The sequence below is a fragment of the Python bivittatus genome, unplaced genomic scaffold (genome assembly GCF_059951505.1).
Source record: "Python bivittatus isolate LINGU-HERP-01145 unplaced genomic scaffold, Pbiv_v1 ctg000330_np1212, whole genome shotgun sequence".
In the NCBI taxonomy this organism is placed as follows: domain Eukaryota; kingdom Metazoa; phylum Chordata; class Lepidosauria; order Squamata; family Pythonidae; genus Python; species Python bivittatus.
Genome location: NW_028277058.1, coordinates 15,330,463 through 15,354,572, shown reverse-complemented (window position 1 = coordinate 15,354,572; position 24,110 = coordinate 15,330,463). Strand labels below are relative to the sequence as shown.

The 24,110-nt window shown below is 37.3% G+C and overlaps 1 protein-coding gene across 2 annotated transcripts in view; it reads left to right on the top strand.

Annotated features, from left to right (window-relative positions):
- The first annotated feature begins 1,866 nt into the window (after positions 1–1,866).
- Positions 1,867–24,110, top strand: part of PRICKLE1 (prickle planar cell polarity protein 1) — a 70,699-nt gene continuing 48,455 nt past the window's right edge. For both annotated transcript variants that reach the window (XM_007433824.4, XM_088141742.1), the window contains exon 1: positions 1,867–2,165. The gene's annotated coding sequence lies outside the window, so the exon portion shown is untranslated. The remainder of the gene's footprint in view (positions 2,166–24,110) is intronic.

The window sequence follows — 24,110 nt, the reverse complement described above, 5'->3', positions numbered from 1 at the left end:
ACAGCATTAGAAAATAAAACATAATTGAATACCGGATGCAATTCAAGGTGGTGGCTGTCACCTTTAAAGCCTTATATAGCATAGGGCCTGGTTACTTGAGAGACCGCCTGTCTCTCATAACATCTGCCTGGCCAATTGGATCCTACAGGGTTGGCATACTCCAGGTTCCTTCGATTAAACAATGCCATCTCTCAGGACCCCAAAAGCACGCCTTCTCTGTTGCAGTGCCTGCCCTCTAGAATGTGGCTCCTCCAAGATCTAGATGGCCCCCATTCTGCTGTTGTTCAGAAGAGCCCTAAAGACCTGGCTCTTCAACCAGGCCTTTGGTGAGGGAGAGTGAGACCCCTCGTTTCAACATGTTTGCCATCTTTTTTTTCTTTTTTGTGTTTTATTGTAATTTATTTGATTGTTGTGAGCCTCCCAGAGTCGTTGAAAGTCAGGCAGCATACAAGTTTAATAAATTATTATTATTATTAATACAGAAAAAAGATAGGGATGTAGATATATAAGCAGACCCCCACCCCCCAAAAAGTTATATTTAAGAATTCATTCACTGTGCAACATTTGACTTCCGAATCTAATGAGTTGCTTTACACTGAATGTTAATGTGAAAGTGAACTTAGATCTGAATGTCACAAGTGGCCTCAAAAGATATGGATTCTAGAACTGAGATAATTCAGACAAATCAAGAAAGTTTCCACATCACCAAGTAAGTTGGGGGGGGGGCAATAAGATCCTGAAGAGAAGCAATCTCATCACACTTACATATGTCGTCTGCCATCATCTGAAGCTACTACACATCATCTCCAGCCAGCATGAAACGTGGTCCACACACTGGATCTGGGGGTTGCTGAAGCTCAGGGTAGATAAAGCAGAGTCTGGACTCCTGGCCTTATTTTTATATAAAGCGATGTTCTGTTCATTCCTGTACTGCACATATGAACATATGAGCATGTCTTCCATGCAAACCCAAGGCCATCTTTGTAGGCTTATATGCTGACCTCCCTTGACTAGTCTCTATTGCTCAATCTGAAAATACATGTGTGTATTTATTCAGATGTTTCAGCATCACTTTTTACTTACGTTGGAATAGTTTCCTATCAGTGTTACTAATGTGCAGTGACTGGCTGGCATTTGAAAATGCCTGCCATTAAAGCAACTGAGGAATAATGGAAAATCGTTTTGCATTTTATGTACAATATGGAAAGAAATATCAGATGGTGACCTTTTCTGAGAGCACGGTCAGTCAGAAAGACAATTCCATCTGAGCGTAGAAGTGTCGTATTTTTCACTTCATTCAGATAACCTTGCCACTGGCAAAGTATCAAAGGTGAAATATTAGGCAGCTTCAAGTAGTATTTTTGTAGGCCTGGGCGCCATAGTATTTGTGGAGATGCAATGACCATCATCAGTACAGGATCAAATTCAAGAAATTCCCCTGAAGTTTGAGAAGGAAGTCGAAGATGTGAGTTCATTTCCCGGATTTAAATTAATCAAGGTAAGGAGTTAATTGTCGAAAACTTTGCTATGCCTCGACGAACTTCAAATCGCAAGAAACTGATCATCCGTTTCATGGAATGGCACTTAAGACGACGTCCGGATCGCTCAACGACCAAGCAAACACACCGCTGCGAGATGCCTCCTCCTTTTTGCTTTCGCTCCTCCTGCCCGGATACACCAACATCTTCCCGAAAACCTTCCCATTCGCTACCAGGCTGCCGGGGAAACCAGCCTCCCTCGGTTGGACTGATCCACTTCTCCGAGTTTTCTCAACTCCCGGAGAAACGACGCCCTCCGGCGATTGGCCTGTGCGGCCGGCTGCAGCCAATGAGCTGCGAGGAAAGCTTTTCTCATTGTAGTGGGCACCCAGCGCTGGAGTCCCATTAGAAGGGAGCTCGCGGATCTCTTGGGCTGGTTCTTGCAGGGGCTGAGGGCTTAGTGGACGGCCCGTCCCGCCTCTCCGCGGCGCCTTCGCTGACATCTCCCGCCCGTGTTTCGCGTTTACTATGCGGGGCTCCAGCTTGCACTGATTTCCTCAGGAAGCCGCGAGAGCAGAGCAGAGCCGAGCCGGGCTTCTGAGCACCGTTGGTTCCTCTTCAATGTTGGTTCTTCGCCCCTCGTAGGAATACCTGGCCGCTGCGTCGCCGGAGCCCTTCTCTTAGGCAGTGAGTCGCTAAGCGTTCTTTTGCTAGCGGGGAGGAAAGAGCAGGGAGGGGAAGTTGCTCTTTAGCGGTGGGAGCCTTCTCGCCTCTCCGAGGGAAAGGGGACCTGCCTGCAGGATGGCTTAGCGCTCTCCCCGCAGCATCTCCTGTCACTGTCCGCAGACCGAAGAGCGCGGGGGAATTGCAAAGCCAAGCCCGCTGCCGCTTTCTGCTTCGGAAAGTAGCGGTCGCGGCGCCGGGTTGCAAAACAGCCGCTTGACCCTGAAATGTGGAAGCTGCAGTCCTAAATGCATTTACCTGGCAGTAAGCTCTAGCAGCGGCGATGTAATCCTGGGTAAATGCGTAGAGAATTGCTCTGGGAAGTAAATCCCGCTATATTGAATGAGGCCACTCTATCTCGTGCTGCGCTATCATTATTTTTTTTAATGGATACCTTATGGTCTGGATAGAGAAATGGGCAATGCGGGACGGAGGAGTGGTAGGTAGGTAATGAAGTTTAATTAATGCGGAACGCCAAGAATACACCCTCCTCAGTCTAAGAGCCAAAGTTCAGAATCCGTGAGGCAATTAAATAACTTTATTTGTTATGCTTATGGCTCTTATGGGGATCTTTTTGAGGGTTGTGTCTCTACTTTTAAAATGTATTAAGCCTCTGATGTGTGGGAGAGAGGTCTGTCTGTTTTGCTGAATGGGGCTTTGGGTACCTGCCCTAATGGCCGCAGGAGCTTGGCTGGGCTTGGATTATGCTACTGTATCCGGTGAGAACAAAGTTCACTGGATGTATTTCTTGGTACATCCAAGACACCTGGGGCTAAATTGTAGTGGATATGAGAAACATGAGGTATAAGAAACACCTTAATTTTCCTTCAGTGTGCCCAACATTGGGTTTTGCTTTAGAGAACTCTGGAGGGAGCTTGTGCTGAAGAACCTGCCATAACTATTGAGCCCATTGGGCAGATTGCAGGTTCCCGTTAGAGTAGTAACCAACTTAAGCCAAATCCCAAAGAAGGAACTTCTGATTGCTGTGTCTGCATGGCAGCGGCTGCTCTTTACCAACACGTGGACATACACTTGCATGAAGAAATGCAAGCACCCAGATTAGAACATAGCATTAGGAATTTACAAAGCTATTTATTATATTGAGGTCAGGGCATGTGTATAATTAAAAATTCTTCACACTAAGAAGCTGTATTTATCTCTTAGGTCTGTAGTAAGCTTTTACACTGTAATCAAAGGATGGAATATTTAAAAACCACAAAGCTAGCGGCAGTCACTGGAATATCTGGTTTTATTTATTATTTTTACTCCTAGCAAGGAAAGCTCCATCTGTCTTTCTAGCAGGCCATGACTATAGATGGGTGTGAGTTTTGGCATGTCCAGATGTGTGAGTTCAGCTGTTGTCTGTCACTTGGGTGACAACTGCCTTGTCTCCCAGAAAGAGTATGCTTTCTACGTTATTTTCACTCAAGGGTCAATGTTTCAACTACCTTCTAGTTTATGGATATGGATTCTAGAACTGAGATAATTTGTGTATCATTCTGCCCTAGGGCAGTTCTTTTGGGGCAGAGAGGGCAGTTCTTTTGGGGTTTCTCTATCAATATCTCTATGTCTAGAGTCTTCAAAAAGATATATGTTTATCACACTTTGGAGGGAGGAGAATCAATCTTAGAAGACTCCATAAACCTTGCCATAAGGATCTAAAACAGTAACCATTTCTCTAGGATGCCTGGCGGTTTTTCCATTCAGGTTGTCATCAGCTTCTACTAGAAGCCTTGGTCTAGGTCTCTAGTCAAAAACTCTGAGTTTGATCCTACAGCTGGTGAAAATAAAACTCCCCTCCCCCTTTGATATTTCTAAATGCCATCAACTAGACAGCTGAAACACAGATAAAGATTTTACAAGCTGCCGTTACAAAGAGGGGAATTTAAAGACTACCATATATATTTTCCATGCGCTAAGATTAAAAAATTTGTAAGACAAATAGATACTATATTTTGTTTTATAACTTGAGTTGTAGTTGAGAAGACTCTTGGAGACTGTCTTCTCCTCCACCCCCAGCTCTTGCCATAACTTTAGCAGCATCTAACTGGGTTTTCAGAATTATGGTCCCTTTCTTTGGCTCTGCTGAAGGATTTGGAAAACAATTTACATGGAAGAACACTGCTAGTAAGTATGTTGTTTGAACTGCTTGCTGAACAAGCAATTTAGCCTCTACAGATGCCTAATTTAAACTGCTCCAAGAACAGAGATTTCTCTACTTCATCATTAAACACTGATGGAAAGCTTAAAACAATTACAGCTTGGTCCTATAAATGTGCCCTTGGAAGGAAGACCCACTATGTTAAAAAAGTCTGGTGTCTCCATAATCTTAAGACTACATACTGTGCATCAGTATTGGAAATCAGTTCCACTGAATACATGAATATTTATTTCTAAGTGAACTTTGCATAAGATCACATTGCAAGTCACATTTATACTGCATCATCCATATGACTGTTTTTCTTTGCATTAAGGGATATTACTTTCAGTCAGCCTTAGCTACCTGGATAAACTTTAACATCAGCTGGGGGGGTAGGAAGGGAAAATTTACAGGGTTAATAGCTCAGCTATTAAGATTGGAGTCAGATGTGGCTAAGAGCTACAGAAGAGTCTGAATTTCTCTAATATCTTGTGGCATAACTGAAAAAGCAGTTGTGCTTTCAACATTTTTAAACACCATTACAGTTTAAGCCTCTTTTTAAAAACTCAGAAGCAAACAGTATTTTAATGGTTATTCTAATGTAGAACTTTGAATTGTGATCTTCAAACTGGGATTAGATTGCTAACATGAAATATGCTTATATTTTCATTTCTGTGTGAAAATCACATTAGTTTTCTCTTTAAAGTGCAGTGAGTTTTCTTTTTAGCAAAGTTTAAGGTGCTGCATTCATTTAATTGTCTTAACCTATAATTAGACATTGTTGTTATACTTGTTGATAATCCAAGAACAGTAATTGTCAAACAGTGATATATTTGTCCATTTTTGGTTGGATGTAATTTAAATAGTTTAGGAGTAAGTAACTATGTGAAATAAAAGCTTCTTCATTATGTGTTTGGTCTGTCTCCCCCTATTGTCTTAGAATATACATTAGTTTGTGTTGTTTCAGCATATTAGAAACTATCTTGTTCAGAATTACTCTAAAGGAAACAGGGGCCCATCAGAAGCTATTTAACTTCTGTGTTTAATATGACATCACCTGGTGGTAGACCTTTTTCTCAGGGACAATTAAAATATGTAGTAGATACGACTATCCATATTGAAAATCTTGATGAGCAGTTGGTAAAAAATCAATCTATTTGGCAATTGCCAAAACAATAAATCTGGCCTCCAGCTTCTAAGTAGAAAGGCAAGATCTGTATGCAGAGTGATTCAAAAGCCATGTATTGCAAACTCTTGCCATAGAACTTGTGTATTCATTAAATATTTTTTCCACGATAGCTTCTCTGAAGAAAGAATTTCCACAATATACACAATAATGAAGATAGTGAGAGAGATCCATGGATCAATAAAATGTTTCATACTTCCTTCAAGAAGTCAGCAAAAGCAAGCAGTTACTAAGCTTATTATCATATATTTCTTCCTGGAGTCTGTCTCTTCATCCCATCCCATCTCATCATTGGCTACAAGTCAGTACCAACTAAAATGCACTTAATGCCATTTAAATAATGAGGCTAAAGTGTGACTGACTGCTAAATTACTGCAATAATCTTGCATTACCAAAAACACAGAAGCATCTTCAAGATATTTCTGGAAACATTTTAGGAGGCTGTCGTCATTTTAAGGCAGTAAAGTTTCATCTTCATCAAGGCAGACTCCCTGTGACCAAGCTGTTTGGATTGGGATCTCCTTCATTACAAGTAGTATTGAAAGGATAGCTGATATAGTTAATATTTTAGAAGAGAGCACTATGAATGAGGATGTTTCCAGTTCAAACTGTGAAGACCTGGCTTTTTTGGAAGGCCTTTGGAACTTGGTTTGAATTTATTGCCTCCTGTTTGGTTGTTGCTGGGTGCTGTGTCTTGGTGCTTTGATATAATAATTATTATACAGTTTATTGTTTTTAATCTTGTTGCTGGATCAGAGGGTGATAGAATTGTGCACAATTGGAATGGAAGCCATCAAAGATAAATAAAATTAACCTTATTTCTGTTGTAAGCTCACTTGGACAGCATCTGGAAAACTGCTTTCTCTCTGTCCCTAATCCCTCTGTCTGTTCTCACCCCCAATCTATAATATGGAGGTGATTATGCTTACTTAATTGTTTTAAGAGTTAAAAGTGGATAATAGCCATACAATTCTTTTCCTTGAGGGAAAAACATAGAAATGCTAAATATTACTGATACTAGCATTCTCAGAACAAACACATATACCTTAATGTTTTTTTCTTCTACTGGAAAAAAAGTTGGCAGAACTAATGAATTCTGAGGAAAACAATGTTGTCTCAAGAAAAGACAATATTGCAGGTCTCTTAAGGAGTGAAAATGCTTCTTCTAAGACTTAATGAACAAAAAAGCACAAAATGTTTTAAAATGCTCTTGCAGGGTAAACAGAAATCCCTAGTTTGTTGGAAATGATGTATTTCTAAACTAGTGCATCCAATTTATGCCTTGAATTGAAGCTCATGACCTAATAATCAGTTATGAATACAAAAATGTGCATCAGTTCCTCTTTGTGAACTTGTCTATTTCATGCCTTCCTATTACAGTACTCTATAAGCTGAAATGACTGCTATATTGCTATTTGTCTATGAACTTCAAAAACCATATAAGTACATCTACAAGAACATTTCATGCTTCAGTTGCTTTCAAATGTACCTTTTTAATGTGAGCTGTCGATCCTTTGCTCCACAATTGTGGTCTTTGACTTTAATTTGAACATCTGCCAGTAACAATATTAGAAAGTCAGAACGTCTGTACATAAAATAGTTACAATAATACAATTGTGAGAGCCTTCTAAAAATGGAACTCTGATTGTATGTGGTTAAATTAGAAAAATAGGGGAAAAAAAGGACACCAAAATCTTTTTGGAAGCAATTATTCATTTAGCACTGATTTTTTTTATCTCACAAAGTTGGCAATTTTAATAAGTAGATCATTGTAAGTAATCTGTAACAGTTGTAAATAGTAACTCAACTGCCCATATCATCAGAACTCTTAGTCTGACAAATAATTGGACATCCCCAAATAACCATTATCCCACCCAACACAGAGGAATAGGAAGATCAATAATATGCTCTTAAGAGGAGACTGGACCCCAACAAGGTTCTCTATTGCATTCCATCATACCACCTCCCCAGTCGTAGATACATTCCATCACAGGGACAGACCTTAAGTCCTATTATGTAGGATACGTCTGAAATTTTCCCAGTAAAGTAGCTATAGCACAAAAATTTGGGGAAATACTATCTGGCTAGTTCAGGAACACAGTTGAATACTGAATCCCTTTCTGTATCTGTTAGCCCTTCAAGTCAGTCAAGACAAGAAGTGTGGCAAATGAATATTAACTCTATTGTAAGGTTACATTAACAATCTTGCAAGTCTTAAAGTACTCCTTCTGTCCTTCACTTTTACTCTCCTGAAAACTAGGGAGGGTCCCTTCTGAGACACTTTCTCCACCCCTCCTCCTTCAGACTAAAATTTTGTTTATCAGACCATTGTCTAGGCTGAGGCTGTTCTTCCTGTTTCCCAAGGCCATTCCCACATACCATTACACTATCCATCTACTTTCAAAGACAGTCAGGACCAGAATGCTTTGGAATATCTGACTTGACAAGCTGTGGTGTGTGATTGGAAATGCACTTTCAATTTGTGGTTTTGTGTGTTAATTGAATTTAGAAAATTCTGTAACTTTTTTGCCTTAATGCTCAGGCTTTTATACAGGGAGATTAAAGTGCTGAACAGATGGAAAAGGAAAACTGTTCTCAGTCATAATTTGCCTTTGTTTTGGAACCATACCAATGGATTGAATTCTAAACCATGGTTAATACAAAATGTTATTTAATTGTGATGCCATATTGTTTTTGAAGCACTGTGACGGAAAAGAAAAACTGTTCTCAATCATAATTTGCCTTTGTTCTGGAACCATACCAATGGATTGAATTCTAAACCATGGTTAATACAAAATGTTATTTAATTGTGATGCCATCTTGTTTTTGAAGCACAGTTAGTTAGTTAGAAGTTTTCTTTATGTAGGTAAAAATAGGTTGGCCCAAGGATCCATACCAGACTGTGCCAATCCAAATGGGAGGCAAGGAAGAGATAGAGTGAAAAAGTTGTTTCTCTGCCAAACAATCTGGAATAGTTTTTAGCTTGACCTGTATTATTATGTCAAATTGTGCTTTTAATATCTGTATCTGCTAGCAGAACAATATAACAAATATCTGACTTTGTTTATTCAACATAACTTGCTTCTTTTTTCATATACATAGGATATATATGCAAAGGGATGGGTGGAACAGCAGATCTACGTTTCAGTAGTTCAGCTTTTGACTTTCTGAGAATTGAGGAGACAGGATATTGTCTCACGATAGAAAGCATAGATAGGGCATAATCTCCTATCTCTTCCAAAATGTTTCATATATCTTAAATCTTGGATATGCTGCTTGTTATGCGGAAGGTTCAAGATAGGCAGGGCTCCCAGGTTGTCTTCATGTGTGAGATGGAGTTTTGGGAAATAGGCTTTCATCTGCTCTAGAAACTTATCTGTTTACTTGCAGAATTTATCACTAGTGGTCCCAGATGTCTGTGTGACTAAGACCTTAACAATATTGCTTATATCAGTATGGCCATAAGGCAGAAGTAGATCATAATCCATGGATGAACCCCTGTTTAGTCATACTCTTAATGGACTAATGGAAATTTATTTGATCCAACAAGGCATTTTTTTAATATTAATCAAGACCGCATGCTCAGGATTGCTTTCATACTGATTAGTTATATGTCTTGTTTGTTGAAAAGATCTTGAATATATGTTCTCTGTGTCAGAGGACCACAGGAAAATTAAAAACAAAAAAATGAAGGAGCCCACACACATCTGAATCAGCCTTCTTCTTGCTTACATTATCTGCCTTAGAATAATTAATGTGTCTGTAGTTTGCTTATAATTTCTAAAGAGAATTTAAGTTTGGCCTGAAATACTTTTTTGTGTTTTCACAGATGTTTCCTGAAATGTGTTGCTCATGTAATATGAAATAAGGATTTTGTAGTGCTTTCTCTTGCTTCATTTATCATGATTATCATAGGGCCTTCTTCACTCTGAGATCCTTCAGCCTGTGTTCAAGAGAGAATTTCAAATGATAAATATAATTTGCACTTATGGCTGACGGAGTGATTTAGATCTTTGTTCCTTGGGCATATAGAAAAAAGGAATAATACAGAGTGCACACTTGTTTATTTTAGTAAAATGTAATCCTATAAATTCCTTTGTGCTCTTTCTATATGTCTAGACAGCTTGGGCTAAATGCCAACAAAATGTCCTTGTTCACTGCCCAGTGTGCTTGAAAGAACAAGACAACTGTCCGCCTACACTAGAAATAAATTCTCTTTTTTAATTTGCTAGAAGCAGCTTTGCTTTGGAAAGCAAATGGCTAACAAGTCCAGACCTCAATGGGTTTCTCTTACACTTTCAAAAGGGCTGTTCTGAACTTCCACCCTGCTGGGAGGGTGATGTTATTAAAGATCAAATAATATTACCATTGGTTAGTATACTGCTTTAATACTAGGCTGTTGAGAGAGCAGTCTCACAGAATCTGGAGAGGAGCATATATACAGCTACATTGTGAAACTTACATCCCTGATCACATTACCAATAAGTGGAAAATGTGCAATCTTATTATGGCATATGGAGGAAGATTTACAAATTCTTCCAACCCTTTCATTTTAAGATTAGGCACTGAGAGCTTCCATTGAAGTGCATTTTCTGCACCATTCTCAAAAACAATTTATAATGCTGGCTTATTGCTAATGAACAACTGGTATGCTGGTACATGCTGTCCAGTTAGTCCTTTCAGCTAGCAAGGGTAATGTCAACAACTATCAATTTGTTGGAAAAAACAGCCTAGGAATTGAAAGCCTAGCTCAGATACAATGCTAAGATTTCCAGAAAGAATCTGAAGCCTGAGTTTGAGGTTGGTTTATGGCTCTTGACTTCTTTGGGAACAACAATTACCTCTGACTGACTTTTGTTATTGAAACTACTCTTGCAGGAGGGAGGAGTCAGGCAGAAGCAGCTGGATACTAAAGTGCTTCTTTATGGTTGAAAAGCCAGGGTTTTCTGGAATCTGGTGTATCATTTTATGCAAATTCAGCTAGTACAATATAAACAGCAGGTACTGCTACTCGCAACTGCAATCTACAGAGTGATTGATTTCTGCATTATTGCACTTACCGCATCCTTGTAGCTTCAGCTGGTTATGAGTAATGTAATAACTGGTGCTTTAAAGTGATGAAGTCACAACTACTTAAGATGTAATGCTCAACTATTATTGTGAGCAGTTAGGACTATCCAGGAGTGTATTAAAATCTTGGACCTTGTGGCATATAAGCTGCTAAAAACCTATTGATGGATGTTCTACTACAGTAAAATGTGGGAAGGAGTTTTTTATTAAGAAATTGACAAATGATTACCAATATTGCTGAATATTCAAAATATTTAATTTTGCAGAATCTCAAAGGTTAAACAGAATGAAACATCTTGCACCACCTTAAAGACAGACTGAAGTTTTTTGGGGGCATACAACTTTTTCTAGTTGTCCTGTTGTCCTGCAAACATACTTGTGCAAAAGTTTTTAGATTTTATTTCTACAGAATGGGTACTATAACCAAATCTAAGAGGCTATAGGGATAAAGCTCTGTGTAGGATAAGATTGAGTACTTGTCTGGTTTTCCGTATGTAAATTAACATACTTCCTTACACCAAACAAAGATGGTAGAAACCTGTTTATTAGCCAGTAATAGTTGCATTTGCAATTGCTGGATCTTCACATAATTATTTGACATATAGATAAATAAAATAATTAAACAAACATGAATTCTGTTACTGAAATTCAAGATCCATATAACTGCTGAAATTGGTCACAGCATAATACAAAAAGTTGTATTACTGTAGGGAAGACAGAAAGAGAGAGAGAATTACATATAATTATATATAGAATCCTCAGTAGAGGCACAAATGACCAGGTTCAAGCTATCATATTTTAGACACATTATGTGAATATTTAGCTGTATTGAAAAGTTTATAATGCTGGGAAAGGTGGAAGGAAATAGAAGAGGATGATCAACAGCAAGGTTGGTGGACTTTATGACGGCAGTGACGGATGCACTGTTGGAAGACCTGAAGGACCAGGTTGGGGACAGATCCTCCAGGACAAAATCTATCTATGTGCTTGCTAAGAATCAACACTAACTTGTTGGCATAAAACAAGTGCTTCACAAAAAGATTATTATGTGCACGAAGTTTGTGTGTAAATTAAGCCTATGGATTAGATAGGCAATAATGCATAACATTGCTCCTGGGAAAGCACTGTGAACTTTGATTATATATTGAGTGCCTATATGTAAAAGGCTGTGTATGTAACTGTAACTCTTTTTGCCTACCTCGCCCATCCCAGTGTTTTGCAAATGTGGAGAATTAAAGCTCCCATGAACCTCAGCCAGCCTGCCCAGATTGAGGAAGTCTGCTTTATATTTTAATTAGGAAAGTTTTAAATATAATTTTCATGGGATAAGTATCCTTAACCGCCCATTTGGGGACAATATCATAGTATAAAGGAATACTTTGTAACTGGGACTTTATAAATGTTTTATCATATAGCTTGCTCATTTCTTATTTAAAGTAGTTTGAGCTATTGGTGTTGGATTAATCTCGTGAAAGAAGTCAATTCGCTACGTCTGTTCTCTTGCTTGGCTTGTCCTTTCTAGCAATATGTTTTTCATAAATGGAAAACTTGTGCTGATTTTTTTTTCCAGATTTTTCTGTGAATAGTTAATCCTAAGGAAGTATCTGCTGAATTGCTACATAAAAAAACCTCAGTATTACTAAGAGTCTTGTTGGATATTGCTACATGTGTACTTCTTGGCAAAATGTGGAGAAACTAAATTGGCATCTGTGCTCAAATCACTGAGTGGATTATATAGTAGTGCTATAAAAAAAAATCCACGCTAGCTCTGGGTTTGTTTTCCCAACCTCATACAGTCTCCGTATTCATCAGATGAAAAGTTCTCCACTAGTCAGTTGAGTTAAAAAACAACCACCTTTAAACATATGATTCCCAACCGAATTTTTCTCATGCATAGAGTTTGAAAAATAACCCCAGCTTCATTGGTTAACTTGAATTTGGATCCAAAATGATTTGTAGGCATTTTCTCACAGTGAAGAAATACTTGGAATTTTGAATCATACACACAATATTTTCTTTAAAGTTTTCTGTTGTTGTAAAACAATGTCATGTATCTTCATAGAGCTGGTTTGGTTTTGTTTTTAAATTGAAAAAGGATATTTTGGCTGGTGGTGTAGATGCCATGCATTTTTACACTTGAACCCCTTAAGATTAAGTATGGAGCACTAGAATATCCTAGAAGTAGTTTTGTAGATAGATAAGCAAGCAGCTGTCAGTTGCTCTCTCAGAAATTAGTGTTGTAAAAGATCTTCCTGTTCACTGCTTTTCTTTTTGAATTGTTTTTCTCAACACTATCATGCTTTTATGGATATAGCAGGAAAGATGAGTGGCACATTGCAAATTCTGTTATTACCAACAGGGCAAGCCAAAGTCTGTTTTTTAAAAAAAAATAAAAATCAAACCATGGACAGAATTGTCTACATTTGTCAAGAGAAGCTGGACGAAATCATCTGCAAGGTGTTCTGAACCATTTTGACTTAGCTTTCCTTGCAATGTGCCCAGAATGTATGAGATAAAGAAATTGAAACCCTTGGAAGATTTTCCAGTTTACAACTGCCTTACCTTAAGTCCCATGAAATAGTTTCCATTTACTGCTTGGTGGTTTTTGGGGTTCAAGAGCTTTCTGTTAAGTCCCTTACAATTTCACACTTTTATCAGACATTACAAAATTAATAACTCAGCATTTTATGACACTTTTGGCAGAGGGTGGTTGGTTTTGGCCTGCACTGATAAATTGATATAACATTCTAGAATTAGAGGGCCATTCCCACCTGGGAATGACAGAAATTGAAACTCCACACTCTGTTTGCTCTGAGTAGACAAATTGACTCAACTCAGTTTGCTTTGTAGGTTAGTTAATCTATGGAAATAATATTTCTACTACTTCTGTTTTCCATAGCTGGTTTTGGGTGTTGATTTCTTTAATCATTTTCTCTGCTTACTTTCCATGTTCCTTCTCATAAGGGACAATGAATTATTTATTTATATATTTATTTAGCCACCCATCTTCTGAAAAGTGACTTTGGGCGGCGTACAACAATCAAATAAAAAAAAAACCATAAAAACAAACATTTAAAAATATAAAAAGACAACATTAAAAAATAGAAGTTAATTAAAATTAAAATATACAAACCCCAGGCAGAGAGAGAATGAATATATCTACCTCAATAGCGGAGCTATCGAGACATATCTCCGGTTCCCTGGGACCCCCAGGCCTGGTGACATAACCAGGTCTTGAGGGACTTCCAGAACCTGAACAGGGATGGAGCTAACCTAATTTCTGGGGGGAGAATGTTCCATAAGGTGGGTGCCATAGCAGAGAAGGGCTGCTGCCTGGGACCTACCAGATGTAAGTCCTTGTCAGATGGTATCCACAGCATGCTCTCTCTGCCGGATCTAATGGGGTGGACTGATATAACTGGGGAGAGGCAGTCCTGCAGATAGCCCAGCCCCATGCCATGAAGGGCTTTAAAGGTTAAAACCAGCACCTTGAATTGGACCTGGAAGCAAACTGGCAACCAATACAACTTACGGAACAGAGGTGTAACATAGGAGCATGCATGACTGCCTGTGCTGCTGCATTTTGTACCAGCTGAAGCTTCCGGATACTCTTCAAGAACAGCACCATGTAGAGCACATTACAATAGTCCAATCTGGAGGTGACTAGGGATTGAGTGACTAGCATGATGATGATTGAGACACAGGCATTTGAGGATAATTTCTGAGTTGATCCTGGGGTCATCCATTCAATTAGAATTTTGGGGGGGAATCAGACCTTCCCAAAAGATTACCTGGCTCATTCTCTGCCCCTGGAAATGAACTTTTCTTAATTCTACATGACTGCCATTCTGGGAAGTCCCAATTTATATAACTTCTGTTCCTCTTTAATGTTAGGGGACTGTCTGTATATACTGTATTAATGTGCTAGACATTGTCCAAAGGCAACAGAGTACCATCTCTAGGACCTCAATTGCTATCACCTTAGAAAAGCTTTTTATGGAACGGCATCCATTTTAAATGTATAAAATGTATACATTTTCATGCTGAAGTGTTTGTACCATATATAGCTAAATGCATAGGCAAAGCTCATAACTGTTCTTTGTCTGGTAATGGGGCTCTCCTAATTGCTCTTTTGGAATTCTGTTTATCTTGAATTATCAAGCTTAATTTTTTTTCCCCATTAATACTTGAGGTTATAGTAAAAGCTGGCTGTGATGTTGGCTTTGAAAGCTTTGGTTAATTGCAGGGATGAATTAAATTAAGCTTTTAACATTAATGGCTGCACATATGTTTGCATTTTCCCTCCCTCAAGATTGCACAATGAATGATCCAGGATGTTAACTCCTAACTGCCATTTATGGTACAACAGTTGATGAGTCGTTTATCTTTAAAAGAACTGTGAAAAATTCAGATTCATAGAAATTCATGTTAATCAAGGAAGAAAGTCACTAGATGGCACTCTTATTCACGCAGTATTGTCACTTTTTCTTGGTGAACTTTTAGCTAGGTAAATGAGGGTAAAAACATGAAAAAATAAGTTTTGTCCAGCAACACCAGGAATTACAATAATTGGGGAAGAGTTCCAGAATGGTGATAAACTGGAATTTCGTTGGGCTCAGAGCTAGTATACAACAGGTATACATTTTGCTTATATCATGGTCGTCTTATTTGGGAGCTATATTTTATCCCTTCAAGAAATCAATCAACTAAAAAACTAGAATATTCTCAAATGCTTAAATAAAACATGTTATATGAATTCCCTGAAAGCACATGGAAAGCAAAGTAAAATCTTTAAGAGTGCTTATTTAAAATAAAAATGAAGAAAGAATGACAACTATCTGGCTGGTGAAAATATAATACTGATGAGTTTCAGTCTCCCTTCTCAGACTGAAGTTGGGAATAATGTGGGAAGTATTAGAACATGCATTCATGTATACCTACACACGGAAAAATATATTTTCTTAAAAGAATCTTTTAAAACAATTTCTAAGGGACATGCTTACAAATACATTAGCACCTATTCTGCCTACCCTTAGTAGTTAGTGTATAAGCTATGAGAGGCTCTACCACTAGATTCTTAGTTTTCAGATACAGAAAAGCATATAGGAAAGAACAATTAATTACCTTTATTTGAGTTTAAGGTAGAGACCGATTTAATAAATATGGTGATGGGAAGTTCATCAATGGAAAAGCCAAGGAGTTTGTCAGCTGTTTTCAACTTGGAAGGAATGACTGGTCACACATATAACTTTGCTAATATGTGTATTGAAAGTGAAAATTGGAGAGGTAGTAAACGTGCTGGACTAGAAACCAGGAGACTGAGTTCTGTCTTCCTTCAGCTGGGTAACTTTGGGCCAGTTACTCACTCTCAACCCAACCCACCTCACAGGCTTGAGAGGAAATCAGAGGTGGGAGCATTAGGTATGCCACCTTGAGTTGTACAGAATAAAGGTGGGATATAAATCTAATTACCATCATCTTCTACTTTAATAATTAAACATTATATAATATGTTTGAAGCATTTAAATACTGTATGGCCCAAAAGGAGTGTGTGTACCAGTGTAGCTTCATTAGGAATAATATTGCTTAGGTGTGCTGACGTGTAGATAATGGTTTAACTAATAATGGTAATTTTGACTTTCTCGCATACTGAGAAAAAAATAACTAGCTAATTTAATCTGTTATGATTTAGAAAGGTGTAAGGTAGAATCTGATGGCATTAGCTATAAGGACAAGAAAGCCTATGAAAACAAAGACGTATCTAAAATAAACATTTTATGTTTTGACACCTCCATCCATTCTTGAAGACAGCTACTCTGTATTTGACCAAAAAGACAAATAGTGTCTATTCTATCATTCTTCCTTTTTGAATATAAGCTGCTGCAATAAAAGCTTTAATTTAAAATGTAGTAGAAATCTAGAACAGGAAGTCTTCTTCAAAGGTTAAGTAGAGTTAGTTTTCTTCCAACTTTTCAAAAATTATGGTGGAATTGCAGAACTGCCTTGGAATCTTGAGTGAGTAATGGCTGCATAATTTGGGGCAAAAGTATAACACTGGTAGACCGCATGTTTTGCATTGCAGAAAATCCCTGGCTCAGTCTTTGATATTTCAGGTAGAACTGGCACAAAGTACAACCTGAACACTTTGACGGTTGTTGCCAGTAGGATAGGCAGTACTAAGTTAAATGGACCAATGATCTGATTTTTGTATTTCTGTATATGAAAAGCATACTAGACTACTGTTTTCAAGTTCTGGAATACTGTGGCTGACCTGAAGGGAAAAAAAAAGCTAAGCAGGTTTTGACCTAGTTAATATTTGGATGGGAGATCACCAGGAAACCCCAAGGCTATAGATTACACTAGGATGTAAAAAACAAAATCCAGCTGAAGACCATGGCAATCTATTTCCTATTGTCATTAAGAAAACTAAACAGATATGTCCATGTGGTCACCAGAGAGTTTTTAATCATGGAAGTTTTTGCCTTCCTATGTATACATATAATCCCTGGTATTACTAGTACTGTTTTATGTATTAGTGCCACATTGTGATGAGTATGGTTAAAGCTTACTTTTTTATGAGACAGTAACTGTGTTTTCTACGTATTATCCTATAGCTGGATTTTACTTTTGTTTATAATATATTCTGAACATGTTTTTTTTTTACTATTCCCTTTGTCCAAAGTATGGGTGGGCTTTTCTGCTTGCTTGCTTGCTTGCTTGCTTGCTTGCTTGCTTTTATAATGTACTGATGAAAAAGAAAATAATTTCAGTGCCATTTTGTTTTTCTTCAGATGAAAAATAAATTTCTGTTTATAGTGGAATATATTAGAAGGGTGTGTCTTGGTAATGTGAAATACAGATGGAAGTTATTGCCTGGGACTTCATCTGCCCCTGCCCAAGGGTGTTTCCAAGCCTAAGTATGAAAGGAAACTACATTGATCTGCTTAATTTGGATTTAATGATGCCTTCATTTTGGACATTTGAAGTCTGTATAAAATGGCTGTGGGCAGCAGAGTTTGCAGTGCCAGACTTCCTAGTCTATCAGCTCTTCCTTCTTATCCTGTGCTCTTTCCACTCTCCCTCCCAAGCATGTCCATCCAGATTTTCCAAATCTATTATGGCATATGCTTTTGAAGACCACAGTCAGATTCATCAGTTATGTTGAGTTTTTTTTAAAAAAAAAGAAAAAAGGAAAATTGAATGTAGGCAGGGGAGACAATTAACTACCTGTGACAGCCATTCACAAAACAATTATTGGGGCTGACCCAGACATTGAGTTGATGAGCTGATTAATACTGTGCAAGTAATGCAATCAGAATTTATAGTCTTTCTTTAATTCACAGAAAAAAAAAACATGTTGAACATTCTTATACATTTTGACTCAGCTGTTTTTCAAGGAAGGCCTTTATTTTTTCAGTATACTAATGGTCTGCTACAGGTTTTTGGTTACGGTAGTGCTTTTTCTGATAGATTCAATGTAAAGGGCTGTTTATGTATGTCCTCTTGCAAGTTCTATGTATAACATTTGAAAGGAGCTCTAGGATTGGGACTCTTGTGTACATGAAAGCTAGCATACCTGCTGTACTGTTTGGAAATGGACTATGCATGTGCCCTCTCCAATCATGAACAGGTTCAGATTTCAGAGTTAAAACTCCCTCAATTTGATCTCAGCTTTGGGTGACTAGTTTTCCTGGCAACAATATGGAATTTGTCATCTCCTGGGATTTTTTTGGCTCCCATTTGGTCTAACCTCTCTAGAATTTCTTTGAGTCTCCAATCTAACCACTAGCCTGGTTTAACCTTTCTTACCTTTTTGAAAGTAGCCAAGGTCAAGTAGACACTGCCATCTGCTCTTAAGTGTAGGGTAGAGAAGTTGTGCTTGTTTCTTTCATATTTTGGATGTATATGGAAAGGAAGTTTATACGAATAACCTCAGTTTTAAAGTCTTCAACTCAGGTTATGAAATCTTGAGAATGCTTATGTCATCAGCATAATTACCCCTGTTAATTACCAAGTGGGTGTAGTGGACTGGATTTGTTTTTTCCTCCTTAGCAGGATCACATTTTAATATTCTGCCTTTGAACCTCTGAAAGCTGTGCAGAGTTGCTTAGCTTTAGAAATCAATTAAATAAATAATAAAAATGCTTCAAATAGAGCTGACACCAACAAGTATCTCCAATTTAATATTGCCAGACTGAACTGCTGCAGAACTACACTGACACAACTTAGAGTGAATGTATACTTTTAAGCGAAAGGCTACTTAACTTGGCTGAGTTGAACACTTATATTTAAGTGTAGAGAGAGCTGTGTGTGTGTTTTATATTTATAACTTGAGTTAAATAGTTGACAGCTGTAAGACTTGTATTTGTGGGGGCATAATTAAATTACTTGAATTATTACTTTTCCAGATGTGAAATCTCAGTGATGCATCCTTTGCCAAAACAGAATAATATAAAAGTGTGACTGTTTTTTCAATCTTTCAGTCCCCCACCGCCCAATTTCCATTCCACATCCTTCATCTTTTTTTTAGAAGCTCTGAATTTTGCTCTTAAATAAATAGAAGGAAATATTTTCTAAACCTTAATTTCATTCTGCTTAAAGGTATTATTCTCTTCCAAAGTTAGCATACTTTGAATAAGATGTCTTAGTATTTGCCCACTGATCTAAGGTTTCCACTACTTGCAGAGTTAAACTTTTTATACATAAGCAACAGTTGTCTGAAAATAAGGTCAGCCTGTTTGTCTAAAATTTAGTGGGTAGCTTTACATAAGAAATAAAAAACACAATAAGGAGCTGTTGTCCAGCAATTCTTTCTTTTGCCATTTTATTTTTTGCCTTTAATAGTGTTCTGTTTTGGCACATAGATGCAGCGGTGAGCTTTTACATCTGGAACAAAAACATTGAGTATCAAGCAAAGAAAGGAATTTTCATTTTCTTTCCTTCAGAAAGCAAAGCACTTTTTACCTGTGTGTGAATGTGTCAGTGAACCCTCCAGTTTCTTTAGTTAAAAATAATTTCAGAAGCAGCTCCTTTAGTTAAGCATTCAGGTTGAAGGGTGGACTTCCTGCCAAGTAGAAGAGTAAATAATCTTTCAAAGCCCATACCAGTTGCTTTGTCCCCTTTACATGTTGTAACAGCTTTTCCAAGGCTCCTTCCCCCCCCCCAAAAAAAAAGTTCAAGGTGGCTGAAAGGGTAACAAAGTTAAACTGATACCGATTCATTCAGTGCAATGGACTGATGAAATTTAGCCAATGAGTTCTTGTCCATTAAACCATTGGCAGATTGGTTTGGCTGTGATGAAGAACTAAGATACTCTGGAAATGGAATCAGCCTACAATTCTTAATCAGGCCCAGAGGTCTTGATATTAAGAATAAGATTAGAATAAAATAGAATAGGGGTAGGCAACCTGGTAAACATTATATATCTTGGATTTTAATTCCCACAGTTCTTTTCCATTGGGATCATGACTGGAGTGATAGTCCAAAACATCTGGTGGACATCAGGGTGTCTTTCATGGCTTTGATAATAAAGTTAGGGCTGTGTCCAATGTGCCAAAATGATTTCTAGAGCACAGGCCCCACAAGTATATCGTTAAAAAACAATTGGGCATAGGAAGAACCTTTGCTAGTCTGGAAACTCCTTGCAGGGCTTAAGGGAGCAAAGGTTGAAAGGGCAAATGGTTCCATGGGTTTTGTTAAGTATAGGGCAATTTCCTGACAAGTTACTCAGAGAACATAAATTCTGGGGAGGAGTGTGCAGTGTTTTATCTTTAAGTACATAATCTAAAAAAATGATTTCAAGAAGGTGGTAAACATAGGATGCCTTGTTACAGCCAAAGCCAAAATGAACCACTGGAAAAGTGTAATCCCTCTCCCTGCCATCTTTTATGCTGGTTCTTACCCATCTATGCTTAGTAATTACCTGTACAACATAACTGTTACAAAAGCATATCTTCCTCAAATTATATTTTGTAATCTTGATCTACAGTAGTCTTTGCCACCAATTGGAGCAAAAGTCTAGATCGTGTGTGTGTGAGAGAGAGAGGGAAGAAGGGATTAATAAAATCTTTCTCTTATGTTACAGAGTTTGAGAAGGCTTACAATAAAATAACCTGTTAGTACTCTGAATTTACATTTCCTAATGGTAAAAGCAATTTGACAATAGAATCAATTACTCAGAGAGGTTGTAGGCTTCATTGCATGTATTCAAACAGCTGTCTGCCATGGATGCTTTAATTTGGATCCTTGTGAGGAACTGGGGTTAGAGTCCATGGCCTGAATGGCCCCTGCTAATTCTATGAACCATGCTGCTGAAGCTTCTCCTGAGAGATAGGAAATAAATGTTATTCTTTAACTTGCATGAAATTTCATCCCTTATCCCTGTCTCTGGATAAATAATGCTCTTAAAATGCTATTGTCATTTGTGCAGTTCAGTAAAGAAACACAGTCTCAGATTAAGGCTGGATAAACTGGAATGACTCTATAGTACTTCAAAATAAATGTAGCTTATAACATTTGGTTTGCAGTGGGAACCAGTCCAGATTAGAAGCACTGCTGTCAAAAATCACCTCCCCCTCCGAAGTTTGTATCCATCCTGTAATGGAAATGGATAAAGATGCAACTAGTAGCTTTCTTCCCATAGAAAAGAGAAGCATATGAAGTATTTTAGTTGGACAATTGGGTACACCAGATTCAGCCCCATGTCTTTTTTTTAAAGAAATGATACATGGAAAAGATTTGGCTTGTTTCTCACAAGATTTATTTTTAATAGAATCATTTGATTTTAAATAACTAGAAACTTGTGTGTGAGAGGAGTTGCTTATCTAAATACGCCTTTCCCTGTAAGTGGTTAAAAATTGCCGTTCTTGTTCTTACAAAAATTTAAAATATTCATAAAGTTGTCCCTTTCTTGTCTTTTTATCCTGATTTTGCCTGGCAGTGTGACATCTTTTGAGGAAAAATGGACTTATACAGGAGTAGCTATTTTGACTGCTTTAAATGCCATAATATGAAATGTTTTGTGTGAATGCACATCTTGGGTAACACATCAGCAAGAATAAATAAAGACAAATTATGGGAGGTGGGTATATATGTTGAAAAATTACATATAAGCTGTTGAGATTCCTATGAGTGGATATAACGTGTCAAAATAAATGGCAACTTTTAAAAAAGTTTAATAAAAATGTGTTTTGTTGTGAGCATGTATCCTCACAACAGTTTGCAAGCTTACCTGGGATTCTTTTGAGCTTGTGGACTCATTTTAGAAAAAATAAATGATGGTTAAGGTATTTGTCCTGTTGTTAGCCATCTTGAAGCCTTTGAAAGTGGGCAATTATCAACTTTTTGAACATAATAAATTATACTACAAAATATTAGTGTGTGTTTTTGTCTATTCTAATAACTCTTTTTAAACATAGCGTATGAATGTGAAGGAATTATAGTTATTTTATAGGATTTATAAAGTACCTTTAAGATTTCTATATAATATTGAGGAAAACCTGGTGAACATTTAACTGGCTTCATTAATCTCTGGAGCAATGCTGTTGAAGTTACAGAAGAAAACCCTGAATTCAAGCTTTGAATTACCTTTTAAGTGAATCTGAGCCTTTGTAGTCCTAATGATTTGGGTTGGCAATAGCATTCAGGTGCTGCAGGATGGAGAAAAGATCTGGTAGGGAGAATCAACTTCATGCCTATACTCTTGGTATAACAAATGTTCACATATTTCAGGCACAGTTTATTACTTCTGAATACATTATACAAGTTAGCTTTCCCAAACCTAGTGTCATTTGGAACTATTAAACTAATAACTCTTGTCTTCCCCAGCCAGCAGGTCAGTTGCAGTCAAATACTAGTCTAATTATCCCATTTGGCCAGCTTTTTATATTTTATATATTGGGTTTTTTTTTTAATGTTATGTGGTTATTTTTCTTTGTTTATTGCTTGGGCATACATACATACATACGTACTTACATTTAAAGGATATTGAGTTGAACGATCTATGAACAGGGAGAAGTCCTTGTGAATCGGCTTCTAATAATAACTATTGATAAACTGATTCCATGTAGGTAGAAGAGTTGTCCTTAAATGTCTATGTGATTTTGCTTAGATTTTAGTATCATAGGTATCAGTTTTGTTGATTCAGTAGAATGGAATTATAGAATATTAGCATGAAAAAATATTTTGGTAGCCGAAGACTTAAACACAAATCTGATGAGGTTAACAGTAATGATAAAGGCATTTTTAAACTGATGAGGGTCACTGATGTGACTCCATGTTTCTGTTCCAAATTTCCAACATATCAACCATTACCAACAGATAAGAATGCCCAAAATGTAAGATACCTATGTTATGTTAGAGTGTCATTTGTTTTAACAAATCTAGGGTGAACTTCCTATGGTGTGTTAAGAAACTGTTTTTAGGATTACTCATTTCTTAGATATATTAGTTGCCTGTAATTAATAACTCAGAGTATGGCATGTAGTAAAAATACATAGAATCCATATGTATTGAAACAAAATGAATTGAAAACAGTACAATAAGATGACCAATTAAAATAGCAATAATTTCAAATTAGCAGAGTCTAAAGCAAGTATCACAATAAAATTGGAAAGTATAATGAAAATAAAATCACTGAAACATAGCATAGAAGATTAAGAAGTGTGAGGGTAATAAAAGGATCTTTGCTCAAGGTCAGAATGATAACAAAGTAAGTCCCAGATAGATCTTTCTGGGAAGGAATTAACAATTTAGAGACTACTTCTGGAAAGACAGAGTCTGGACTAGCCTTTAGCTGTAATTCAGCCTAAGGCCATATTGAGAAACAGGTCTTAGATGACGATCTTAGGGCTCAGCTTAGAATGTAGAGGAAGAGCATATCTACAGGTACTGTGACCTCAATTCATGAAAAGCTAATGTGGACACCAGTATTTTGAGCTGGAAATGAGTTGGAAGCCAGAAAACCTGATATGATACTGGCATATTCTTCCAAACAATACTCCAGTAGTCATATTTTGTGTCTTCAAGGGCAGTCTGACAGATAATTAATTGGAAAGTAATTTAAAGGAGAGATTACCAGAGCATGAATCAGTGAAGCCAGGCTACCTTTCATCTAGCAGTGTCATAGTTGGTAAAACCATTAAATGTCACCCAGGATACTTATGTGTATAATGACAACAAAGGATCTACCAAAAGAAAAAAGAAAAAAAATCCTGCAACATAATATTAACATTAACTTCATTCCAGAGCAACTTTAATAGATGGGCGATTTATAAATTTAATAATAAAGAAAACAAATTAAATAAATATTTAATATAATTCACTTGGACAAATGAACTCCCCATAACAACAACTCAGTCTTATCTGGATTAAGTTTCATTTTTTAAAAAAATTGTAACTTCATTATTGCAGCCAAATATTAAGTACTTTCACTCTCTCACCTAAATCTGATGAAAAAGAGCCATACATTTGTGACTTAAAACCTAGCACTTTTTGTTTGTAACGCTAGTGTACT